This window comes from Anoplophora glabripennis, unplaced genomic scaffold, assembly GCF_000390285.2.
Source record: "Anoplophora glabripennis isolate ALB-LARVAE unplaced genomic scaffold, Agla_2.0 scaffold1511, whole genome shotgun sequence".
NCBI lineage: Eukaryota > Metazoa > Arthropoda > Insecta > Coleoptera > Cerambycidae > Anoplophora > Anoplophora glabripennis.
The window spans coordinates 1-12,748 of record NW_019417585.1 but is presented as its reverse complement, the minus strand read 5'-3'; positions in this window follow the sequence as shown (position 1 = coordinate 12,748).

Sequence of the window (12,748 nt, the reverse complement as noted above, 5' to 3'; positions counted from 1 at the left end):
GTTACATATTAAAATATTATTTATGTTTTCATATAAATGATGTAAATAAATACTAAGTACTTATAATGAACTGTAGTTTTAAATTATTTTGATTTCACAAATCTTTCGAAAAACATTGATTACAACGTAGTAGAAGTAGTGTGATTCCATATTTTAAATTGTGAGGTAAATGCAACATACATACTGTTCGATTTCTAGAGAAGACGGGTAATTGTGAAATGCTAGTTTTAACTTTATTTAAATGAAGCGTTAATAATATTTTATTCATATTAACTCGTTTTTCAATTCAGGAGTGATTGAGAAAATCACGTTCATAAATAATGAGTTAATACGTATAAAATGACTAAGAATGAATTTTAAGGGATTTGCAATAGATGGTGTAACTTATGCTATATCGCATAGGACACTTTTGTTACTATGCTGGGTGTTTCACAACTCTACTGACACAGAGCACGTGTAGAAGATCTTAAAATATGCCGATATGTTATAACACATTTTTTTCTGGATTGTACCGCTGAAGAGATATGGGCCTCTGAGAAGATGAGTGTTAAATTTTGAAAAACAATAATATTTCAGCAATGCCTTAACTAGAGAAACCAAATTTGATACATGGTTTGTATCTTTAATCGGTATGAATTTGTTGGAAGCTCAATAAGTGCCGGACTAGGGATAGGGTGCCCTTAAAATGATATCGATTTTTTAATCAGTATGCCAATAATGAAATAATTTTACCAGTACTACAGGAAATTGAATTTTAAACATTCTTTTACTCTTAGAAATTTTGCGAGAAAATAACGGTTTTTGAGAAAATCGGAATTTTGTGATACAGCGTCATTCTAATTGAATCGGACAAAAAGTAAAGTACATTATGTAGTTTTACAACTAGTAAGCTATGATTTCATGTGTCATTTTTGGCATTTACAAAAAAGTATCAAGAAAAAGCAATTTTATTAAATTTGTTTATTTTGTTTTTAACATATTAAAAAAAGAGGAACCTTATAAACAAAACATTAACAAATTCAACTTTAACTATATAAACTACTGATATCATTAAATAGCCCTACGAAAACTGTTGAAAATAGCCATCATTTTCTCTAATACATAAATTTACCCTCTGCCGAAAATTAGAGTCTACTCTGCTCAATAACTGGATCATTTTTTATGGCATTGCATTGATTATTTATACGATCCCATAAATCTGCTTCAGATATAACCCGTGTAAAATAAACAATTTCTTCTAAAGCCTCCCAGAGAAAGAAATCACATTTATTCAGATTTGGTTTTTGGCACTAAAATGCGGTGGATCACCTTCGTCCATCAACCATATTTGACGTCTCATTTGCAAAGGCAAATCCTCGAATAGCCCAGGGAGAGTATTTTGTAAAAAAGTAAATGATTTTCGCCATTCAGCCGGTTTGGTAGTATAACTGCCCCAACCAAATAACGTCTGACAATACGTTTATTTTAAATTCATTTTGCAAATGGTGAGGAATTATTGCATGTGGATTTTCATCCGAATATTCATGGAAATTATGCAAATTTGTGATTCCTCTTCGAGTGAAACGAGCCTCGTCCATAAAAAGAATTTTCTCATGAAACCCAATACCCTACGTAAAATGAAATCACAAAAAGTTCTTTGGCCTAAATCTGGGGTAACAATTGTTGAATATTTTAGATATGATGAAGCACATTACGTCTTATAATTTGATGGACCGTGGCATGTGGTATATTGTATAGATCAGCAGTCGGCAACTGGCGGACCACGGTCCAGATCCGGACCGCGGAAGGTAAAGAAGGACCGCCAAATATATATTTTTTTAATTATAATTACTCAAATTATTTAAAACATTTTTTCTGTAGATAGTAGTATGTATTTCATATTTTATTTTGTGTACAAATTAAAATAAAAAATTAGTAAGGAATATGAGTTTTTTCTGGACCTCGTTAAACATTTTCAAAAGTATCCGGACTCCACCTAAAATTACTTGCCAACCCCTGGTCTAGATAATCGCCTAGTGCTGATCTGAGGGTCATTTTCAATACTTCTTAAAAGTCATATCTCGTTTCGTGCATTTACTGCATGATTAACACGTCCTCCTTCGTTGCCAATTAGAAATGATCAAGTCTCTCAAGCCCTCTCAATATTATCAATGGTCACCCGGTGTGGAATCAAATGAATATGAAATCTTCTTCGGTACTCCTGTACACTTTGTCAACAATTACACTCACAAAACCCCAATACATGTCGACTATTTCACAAAGTGATGATGGAATAGTAAATGGTAATGTGCAGTCTTTGTAAATGTCAAAAATGACATGAAATCGTTAAATCACTAGTATAATTGCATACTTCACTTTTTGTTCGATTCAATTAGTAATGACACTGTTTCACAAGAAAAAGCTGTTATTTTTTCAAGAAATTTGTAAGAGTAAAAAAAAATTTAAAACTAAATTTCCTGTAATCTGGTGAAACTATTTAATAATTGGCATACTGATAAAAAATCGATATCATATTAAGGGCACCCTACCACAAGTCAGTGGCGGCTCATGACATTGAGAATAGGTGAAGTATTTTCATTGATTGACTAAAAATAAAAAAAAAGCGCCGCTGACGAAAATTTTCAAATGTTCAAGGTCAAACGGCTTCAAATGAATCTGGACATTTTTAGTTGCATTTGCAATATTACCGAAAAACTGACGTTCGTGAGAAGAATTTTCATTTAGATTTTATAAAAAATAGAAATATTAGTTCGGCTTGTGGACTTCTGTGAACATTAAGGCACACCATACATGTATATGTTCCAAAGAACCTTTGTGGTTACGACAACCTCGCGTGACGTTCCCAAAATTATTAAATCCCTTCTTATTCCACACGCTCGACTTTACATCCACAATTAAACACGGCATACAGAAAAGTTTTTTTAAATGAACACTTCCACACAACCACTTATACTCCGAATACAATTCATTCCGAAACTTTCGAACGTACACGTTGTCTTTTGACATCCTCTTTTTTCTATATCGAGAGAATAAGGCACAGGTCTCTAGCAATTTAAAAAATCCTTTTTGTCCTCAATTTTCCATCTGGAAAATGGCGTTTCTAATAAAATACATACTGGATCATACATATAAACATTTCTACAATTATTATACAAATCAAATATTAACAAAGATCCGTTATAATCGTGCACTGGGCAACGCATATCGTATAAACTGTTCAAACTGTTAAAGGCAGGTGATGGGCGATGCTGCTTCAATTTCTGCGTCACGCGTTCCCCCATGCCGTAGTTTAGTCATGTATTGGCCACCTCGTTGCCATGACAACCGTAAACAATGCTACAAAAAGAAACAGAATACAGACCGTTTCAATCTGCGTCACTTGCGTATACTATCCGTTGTATAGTCCGAGGTTGATGTTCGCGCTCAACGAAGGCAATGTTTTTTTAGAAGGCGTTCACCGCGCAACTATTCTGTTTATTTCTGCATATAAAACAAACACAATGCATTTCCAATATAGAATTATATCTAAATTATAAAATTTAATTAAAATAATTTTAAATTGCACAACCAAACGGAAATTTTAGGTGAAGTGGTGTGTCACCTGACGAGCTGCCACTGCCCCAAGTCCAGCCCTTATTGGGCTTCCAACAAATTCTTATTTTACCAATTAAAAATAACAATAAACGCAAATCAAGTACCAAATTTGGTTGCTCTATGTTAAGGCATTGCTGAAATATTATTGTTTTTAAAAATTTAACACTCATCTTCTCAGTGGCCAATATCTCTCCAGCGGTACATCCCAGAAAAAATGTTACATAACAAATCGATATTTTTTAAGAGCCTCTACACGTGCCTGCTCTGTATCAGTAGAGTTATGAAACATTCATGTTAAAGCTCTGTCATTAGGCTTTACTTTTTATTATGTGTAAACTAGTGATGGGAAGATCCGTTTATTTTCGCGACCCGGGTCATCCAGGTCAATTATTAAAATGATCTGTTCATGAAGACCGGTTCATATGAACATTAATGAAATAGTATCGAATTCAATCTGTATCATTCGGTATTTCGTTTCGTTGGGCTATGCGCGAAAGAATTTTTTTTTGTCATGGCTTGTGTTGACTAATATCTTCCTGCGCATGCACTGTCGACATCTGATAGATCTATGGCCATTTATTTTTTATATTTGTATTTTTTAAAAGAAACAAATGCGTTATTTAATTCCAGACACTTTTTATAAATGTAAATCACATCAGAAAATAATTGCTTAATGCTTATGCAAAAAAATAATACAGATATTGTGAGAAGCCCTTAAAAGTGCCTGTAGTATCGCAAATTTAAAACAATTTTTATTTAGTTCAGTTTTATAACGGTAGTCTTTGAGGCCAGTTCGCTAGTTGTATTATATGTGATTAAAATTTAAAAAATGTCTGAAAACAAAAAAGAAGTAGAGTAGGTATGTTTTTTACTGATCACGGTATTGGTGATAAATATCCCTGTACAGTGTCTAGTATTCAGATTTCAGATCACAAACATACAATACCGACTTAAGAGTACTGATACCCGATAGATCATGAGTCGATCATTCATGGCTTTCATTCTGCATCAGCTCTCCAGTTCAGATCTGCAGGCACTGAGATTGGACTCAAATGAACGATGAGCAATAGGGTCACATAACGTGAACGGGTCAATATGGCTCTTTTTGAAGATTCGGTCATTATGACCGGATCATTCATGAACGCAGATCACTAGTGTAAACAACATATTTTTTCTCAGCTCCAAAGATATCAAATTTTGAGCCAACAAAACAGCATTTGCGGGAAGTTTTACTTTTCCTGTTTAATTCAAAGAAAAGTGCTGCTGAAAGTCATAGGGTGCTGTTGGAAATTTACGATTAACGAAGCTCATGCATTGGTGGGACCAACTTTGTTTCAACCGAATGAAACCATTCCTGGTAAACGCTACCAAATACAATTGATGCGTTTGAGCCATGCATTAAAGGAAAAATGGATGCAAAGGCACTATAAAGTAATTTTTCAATATGACAATGCTCGACCACGTTACTCATGAAATCAAAAAATACTTAGAAACATTGCAATGGGATGTTTTGCCCCACCCACTATATTCACCAGATATTGCTCCATCAGATTACTACTTGTTCTGATCCATGGAACACAGGCTAAGCAGCGTTTCCAATCTTACGAAGATATGAAAAATTGGATCGATTGGTGGAGTAGCATCAAAAGATGAGTTGTTCGTTCGACACGGAATCCGTATGCTGCCAGAAAGATGGGAAAAAGTAGTGGCTGGCGATGGATAATATTTTGAAAAATAATAACGTACACAATTTTTCACAATAAAACCTTGAATTACGCCTTATTTAAATAAAGTTTCAACTAGCATACCACAGGCCAGTCTTTTTTTTTAGGTATGGAGACAGGTAAAAATGGAAACAAATTTTATTAGACTATGATAAATATTGATATGGGTGTCTACATTATATTAAAAAATGGCGAACAGTGCTATTGTATAGGAATCTGAGGGGAAATAAAAAATAAAACAAAGTAGTAAAAATTAACAGATTTGAAGAAAAAATTATAAGAAAACTGGTTTAAACTCAATTTTGGAAGTGATTGGAAAAAATAAATGGATTATCAGTTTTTAAATGCACTTTCATTTTTTTTGCCGAGTTAAACCAAAATAAATAATTTAAGCAATACTGATTAAAAAAATAAGTACTCTGGTTTATTTTTTGAAAAACAGAAATTCTGCATTCGACTGCTGTGAAAGAAGTCATTGAGGTATGTTTCAAACTGAATGTTATTGAAAACTTATAAACATCACTTTTTATCACAACTTTTCTATAAATTTAATATTTTGATTAATATTGAACAAATATCTATTGATATTAAAACTGTAATTAACTACAGTAAAACTCAGTTACCCTCAGATTATCTGAGATCCAAGATCTATCTACTGTCTCCATTATCCGAGTCTCTTATTTTGGAACTACATCTTGGAGTTATACAGCGTAGTTTCTCTCTTAGCTTTTGTGTCTGTTCTTACAGCCAAAAAAAAGGAGATCTGATATGTAGCCGTATACACTATGTTAGTTTAAAAAACCAGCCAGCCATGGAATTTCAGACTAGTTAAAAAATAATAATTTTCCAAGAAATAATGTATCACCCTCGTAATAACCAGTGCTCTTTATAATACTTACTATACAATTTGAAGATAATCTTATGCACACAGTGATAATACAGTTTAAAGAGTGAAGTTTGATAGAATTTATAATATAATAACACAAAATTTCAGGGCCATCAGTTTTTCACATAAAAAATATAATTTTAACCCAATTAAAGAAAAACAAATAAATATTGGCGTTTATAAGTGCCAATTCCAGGACCTTTTAGGTGTCAAGTGCTAGTCATAATATAACACCTAGATACAGGATGTTTCTGAAATAAGTAAGTTCCTTCAAAAGGGTAATAGAGGAATGAAAATAAATAATTTTCATTAAGCCACCTGTGGTCTAAACATTCGTGTTCCAGAAATTTAATGAATAGGCAAGATAATAACCAAGAATCGCTAAAATTATCTATTTATCTAATGAAATGTGGATTATAAAAACATATTTTATTTTTTATGATAAGTTGAACACCAATCAGAGCGAATTACGTCACATCTATGTAAATGTCATTTTGTGTCATTTGTACTTCAACAACATCCGCAGTATTTATCTTTGTTTAAATATTTTGTGTTTCTCAACTATCAGTTGCTTAGTTTTGTGTTACCAAAACCATAATCAGGAAACGTTTGGTACTTGAAAAGTTTCTAAAAGAAGGAAAGAAAATAAAACTCAACAACTGCAACTTAATAAAATATCAAAAAGACTATGTTTATGATCTAAAGTTTATCCATACATAAATTGGTGCTGAGATGCAAAGAACAGTCCTGCGACCCATTTTTGAAAAAACTCGAATTGACTGATGAAGATGACATGAAAGTTAAAGAAAAGACGAGACCAACATCAAAGCTGTTTTTGACATGAGTTAGGATATGGCGGAGTGGCGTCCTCACGTTTGAATTTAGTTGGTGCAAAACCAATGATGGAACTCTGATAACGTTAATAATAGGAGGAAAAATCTCAGAAGCATCGGCCATGAAACGCGATAGAATGTTGGAGGATGAAGTGAGGAAAGTTGTTAAGTACTATTTTGAGGAAAAAATTTAAAAAATGTGGTATAATGCTTTGCAAAAACTATCCTACGATAGCAGGTCCGCCTGATGGAATCTGTGAAGACAGTATTATTGAAATTAAATGTATCATGAATGTGAAGACTTAAAAATTATGTGGAAAAAGGAAAACGACCCAGAAGTTTTATGTGCAGATGGCAGCTACAAATGTATTTAACAAGGCTTCAAAAGGGCTATTTTGGTGTAGCTGATTGCAACTACAGTACAAATAAAATAGTAGAAATAATTAATGTTACATTTGATGACAACTATGTATCAGATTTTCTTAATGTCTTATCTCTTCATGGAAAGATAATGTGTATTCATTATTATACCAAAGTACAATTTGAGGGTAAATAAAAGGCACATACTATTATGGTAACTTTGTATTTTTATTTAACTAATGAATCTTGCAACACAAAATATTAGCATTTTATGTTCACTGTTGACAAACATAGATGTGACATCACACAGACGCCATGACACGGGCGACTGTTTTTGCGTAAGTTTAGACTTAAAATTAATATCAATATTTTTCTACTAAACCTTTTATTTTCTACAGAAATAAGATATTTTTTGGAAATAGTAAATACTTCCGAACATCATAGAATAGTTTTTCAAACTCTGTCATCATGCCTATTATTACACGAAATTTAGACTGACCCTGTATCACCCCACTTAATCAACTAATCAACTACAATGCAGCAACCAGGAACCAAGTAGAATTTAGTTGGGTTATTTCCATGGTGCATGTGCGGACATGTCTTGCTTGGTCTTGTCAACTGTGGCTTGGTTTATATTAGTTTATTTTAAAATTCCTTATTCAAATCAAGAATTAGCAGATATGGTATAAATGTGTGAGAGTGAATATGATTTGATTTAATTATGACTTGCCATTTGTATGTGAATCATTACTCTAAAAGACAACAGCCGAATTCCAGAACAATGCAAAACACTGTTCACAGATGGCAGGACACGGAAATAGTGAATACATTTTTTCACTTTTAAGCCAAAGACATTAAATTTATTATTATTAACTAACTAAATTTGCATAAGTCTTATCAATATCTTGATTTCAATTGGACATAGGTACCTAAAAATATTTACAACACTAAAGTGAAAACATTTTATTTGACAAATGGAAACATCTAAGAAAATAATAAATCACTTGCTGTACTATAGTTAAGTTTTGATTAAGTTGAACAATAATGATATATGACCAGAAAAACTAGCTCCTGATGAAATACTTTTTTTTGTATTTTTGTCCCATCCCCCGCTTACATGACTATTACATCATTTATTTACTCATTTGTTATTGCAAAATATACTATTATGTCAATATATGACTGTGTATTTTCCTGGTACAAAACAGAACTTATCAGTTTTTTATAAAATTTCTCAATATAAACTTGCAATTAGTAATGTTAAGTTAATGTAAAACATGAAAAACTTCAGTAACCTATTTCTTTATGCTTGTTCCGTTTAAAATTTTCCTTTATACTTCTATAATTTGATAATGCCTAAAAAAAACATACATTGTCTTACTGCTGTTTATATTCAGTGTGTACAAATTATTTAACAGTACAAGACAGGCAGCATAAATATTTTTTATCTCTGTGGTCCAATGCAATATTGAAAAAAATTCTATTTAGTTTGTTGTGTTGTTTAAACTATTGTTATTATTCTTCAGTTTTGTTTATATTCTTTAGCATTAAGAACCAGGACTCAACAAATTTTTTTGGGGCACAATTCCAATGAATTTATATATACAGGGTGTTCTAATATGCCATGTACATGAAGCTATCATAGTTTCCTGCGACCAATAAGCAGATTTGACTAAACTTTTACCACTATCGTAAGTTGTTTCATTTAGCTCTAGAAAACATCAAAGTTGACAAATAGCCTTTGTTAAGATTTTCTTAAAATTTGGTACACTTTCATATACAGGGTGATTCATTAACAATGGGAAAATCGAAAGCTGAAGATACTACACGTGAATTGGTGACCATTGGCGCAAACATGTCTTATCCGACAGTTGATAGTTTCGGAAATACAGGGTGTTGAAAGTTAAAATTTTAAATCGTTTTTTTGCGATTATTCTGAAAATATGTAGGTTAGGAACTTGAAAATTTGTGATACTATATTTTTTTAGGCGACGAATAAGATGCGTGTTCTAATTTTAGCATTGCTTGTAGAGGGCGACTTACGACCAATTTTATCGAAAATTTAGTTAATAACTTTTTACCCTGTATGTCTAACATGAAACTTGATTCAAACTCTGAAAGAGCAAACATTTTTCCATTAATTGTGTATTCTTGTTTCATTTCGGTATCTCGATCCGTTTTCGAGAAATATCGATTTAACGAACACTATGTTCTGATAATACCAGAAATTAAAAGCGAAAGAAACCAAGTGTTTTTTCGTGTTATTACAACAATTAACAATAAAACAAATCAAATTCGTAATAATGATTTAAAGTCAGTGTTTGAAGAATCCACCGTTGACATTTACACACTTTACACAACGTTTTCTGAGAGATCTTGGAGTTTGAAACAACATATTGGGATTGCGTTTGACTTCGTTGGCAGCGATTTGTATTCTTTGCCACAACTCTTCACATGAAACAATAAATTCTTCCAAATAGAAAAATGAAGAGGATTTAAGTCCGGACTTCTGGGTGGCCAAGTAAAAATACTTCTACGGCTTGAAGAAGTTCCACTTTATTTAAGAAGAGACATGTGGTTCATGCACGACGGAGCTCCACCTCATTTTCCTTGGCCAGTGAGTGCATATTTAAATGCAGTTTTTCCAAATCGCTGGATTGGCCATGTAATCATTTTTGCTTGGCCATCCAGAAGTCCGGACTTCAATCCTCTTGATTTTTCTATTTGGTCTCGAATGAAAGATATAGTTTACAAAGAATCTATTGGCTCGTGTAAAGAGTTGTGGCAAAGAATACAAATCGCTGCCAACGAAGTCAGACGCAATCCCAATATGTTGTTTCAAACTCGAAGATCTCTCAGAAAACCTGTAAAGTGTATCAGTGTCAACGGTGGATTCTTCGAACAATTACTTTAAATCATAATTACGTATTTTATTTGTTTTAATGTTAATTGTTGTAATTACACAAAGAAACACTTGGTTTCTTTCGCTTTTAATTTCTCATATTATCAAAACATAGTGTTCGTTAAATCGATTTTTCTCGAAAACGGATCGAGATACCGAAATGGAACAAGAATACACAATTAATGGAAAAATGATAGCTCTTTCAGGTTTTGAATCAAGTTTCATGTTAAATATACAGGGTAAAAAGTTATTAACTAAATTTTCGGTAAAATTGGTAGTAAGTGGCGCCCTCTACGAGCAATGCTGAAATTACATCACGCATCTTATTCGTCGCCTAAAAAAATATAGTTTCTCAAATTTTGAAGTTCCTAACCTACATATTTTCAGAATAATCGCAAAAAAAAACGATTTAAAATTTTAACTTTCAACACCCTGTATTTCCGAAACTATTAACTTTCGGATAAGGCATGTTTGCGCCAATCGTCACCATTTCACGTGTAGTATCTTCAGTTTTCGACTTTCCCATTGTTAAAGAATCGCCCTGTATATGCCACTTTATGATTTAGTAAAGGTAATAATTAGATTAACAGAACTCTAAAAAATACTCCCTTGAACTAATCTGCTCATGATTTTGTTGATGGTCATGCTATATATAGCTTCTATTTCTTTGCCTGAAAGATGAAAAATTTGTTAAAAATGTTTTATTTGTAATGGTTTATTTGGGTTAATTAATTTTTTTTAATCATTACTAATGTATTTTTGATTGAAAGTTGAAATAATTATGTCATTTCAAAAGTAATTTATTTGATAACAGAAACATAATGACATTCTAATTTACAGAAATTTTGATCTTGTCTTTGGTGCAAAGTAAAAAACACATTTTTCTATTGCACTTTTGTTTGATAAAAACTACAGTACACACACAATTCGTTACAGTTATTATTATTTTTATAATTTCATTAATAAATCAATTTCGTTGATTTTAACTATTCTAAGATGAACAAACCGATATGTTATTCTAGGGTTTTGTGAAACTATCATAGATTTGTGCTCGTTTATAATAAAAGATATCTTATTCGTCCAATCCTAAATCAATAAACTTTCAGAAATATTAAAACATGTCTTTGAAAATCTGGTCAGTTTAAAATTAACATTATGGAAGAAATTTTGGAAATGGTGGAAGAGAACCCAACAACCAGTGTTAGATTAATACAGAGGCAGACTATAGTTTCCAAAAATGTATTGGACAGAGTAATATCCGAACAAAATTCATTATGTTCATGTTCACTTCATTTTCACAATAAGAATAGAATATAATATTATAATATTTATTAAGCAATGCAGATTCGTAAAATTAAAATGTTTTTTTTTTTCGTATAAAAAATTATAAAATAAATCAGTATTAGCTTCTGTAGTTTTTCGATGTAGCAAATCTAATATTTTTATAATTCTAACATATTTATTTTTTCTCTTTATGTTATACAATATTCCTGGTTTCTTGGTAGGGACAAAAAACCATTAATATTGCAAGTAGTATTAATAATAGGTGTTTAACCCCGCCAGGCCCGGTCTGGCCAGGTCGGGAAGTCGGCAAAACCGGACTTATTTTGGAAGATAGGCCCCCAAACCGAATAAATAAATTCTTGAGATATAGCCACCGTAAATTGAAAAGAAAATAGGAGAATGTAAATATGAAAATTGAATCTTTTGTAGAAATAGGATTATCCCAGGTCAAAAAAATAACACAAATTTTATTATTTTGCCCTATAAACAGTGTACCTACAGGAAAGAAAGAGAAAAATAAATATATATTCCAAATCGTTAGCCCTTTAAACTAATAACTCCTTTATCTATAAGCCGTGGGCCTAGGCTTGCCAGGTCTCCGGGTTTTGATGGTACATCTTCGGGCTCCGGGTTAATATGTCATTTCTCCGGGTTAAGACGTTCTACCCCCGAAATTTATTTTCCTGAGATCTGTTTTTTTTTTTAGACATCAATTTGTCCATTGAGCTGCTGTAGACCTTTTTTTTTAGAGATCGATTTCCTCGTAAACGATTTTACTTCAAAATTTCCTAGACCTTTTTTTTTTGGACATCAATTTCTCCGGGTCTGTCATGAAATAGATCTGGCAACCCTACGTGGGCCTGGAGGAAAACGAGAGAAATTAATATCTCCCAAACTGTAAGTCTTTTAACCTTATAATAACCCTTTACCCTATAGCCGTATAAGTTATGTGCTCGGAAGAATAAATGAGAATATAAATAATAACCGAGAGCTTTAAAATTTTTTAAGACCCCCGGACTTGACCGACTTATTGATTTCCTGTATCCTGTATTCTGGGTCGATAGGTTTAAGTTTATTATCTATATTAATATAATTTTATATAATTTTAAAACCAATAATACGCCGCCGCCATTATTCCATGGCTAGAAATTGGCCTCAATGATTT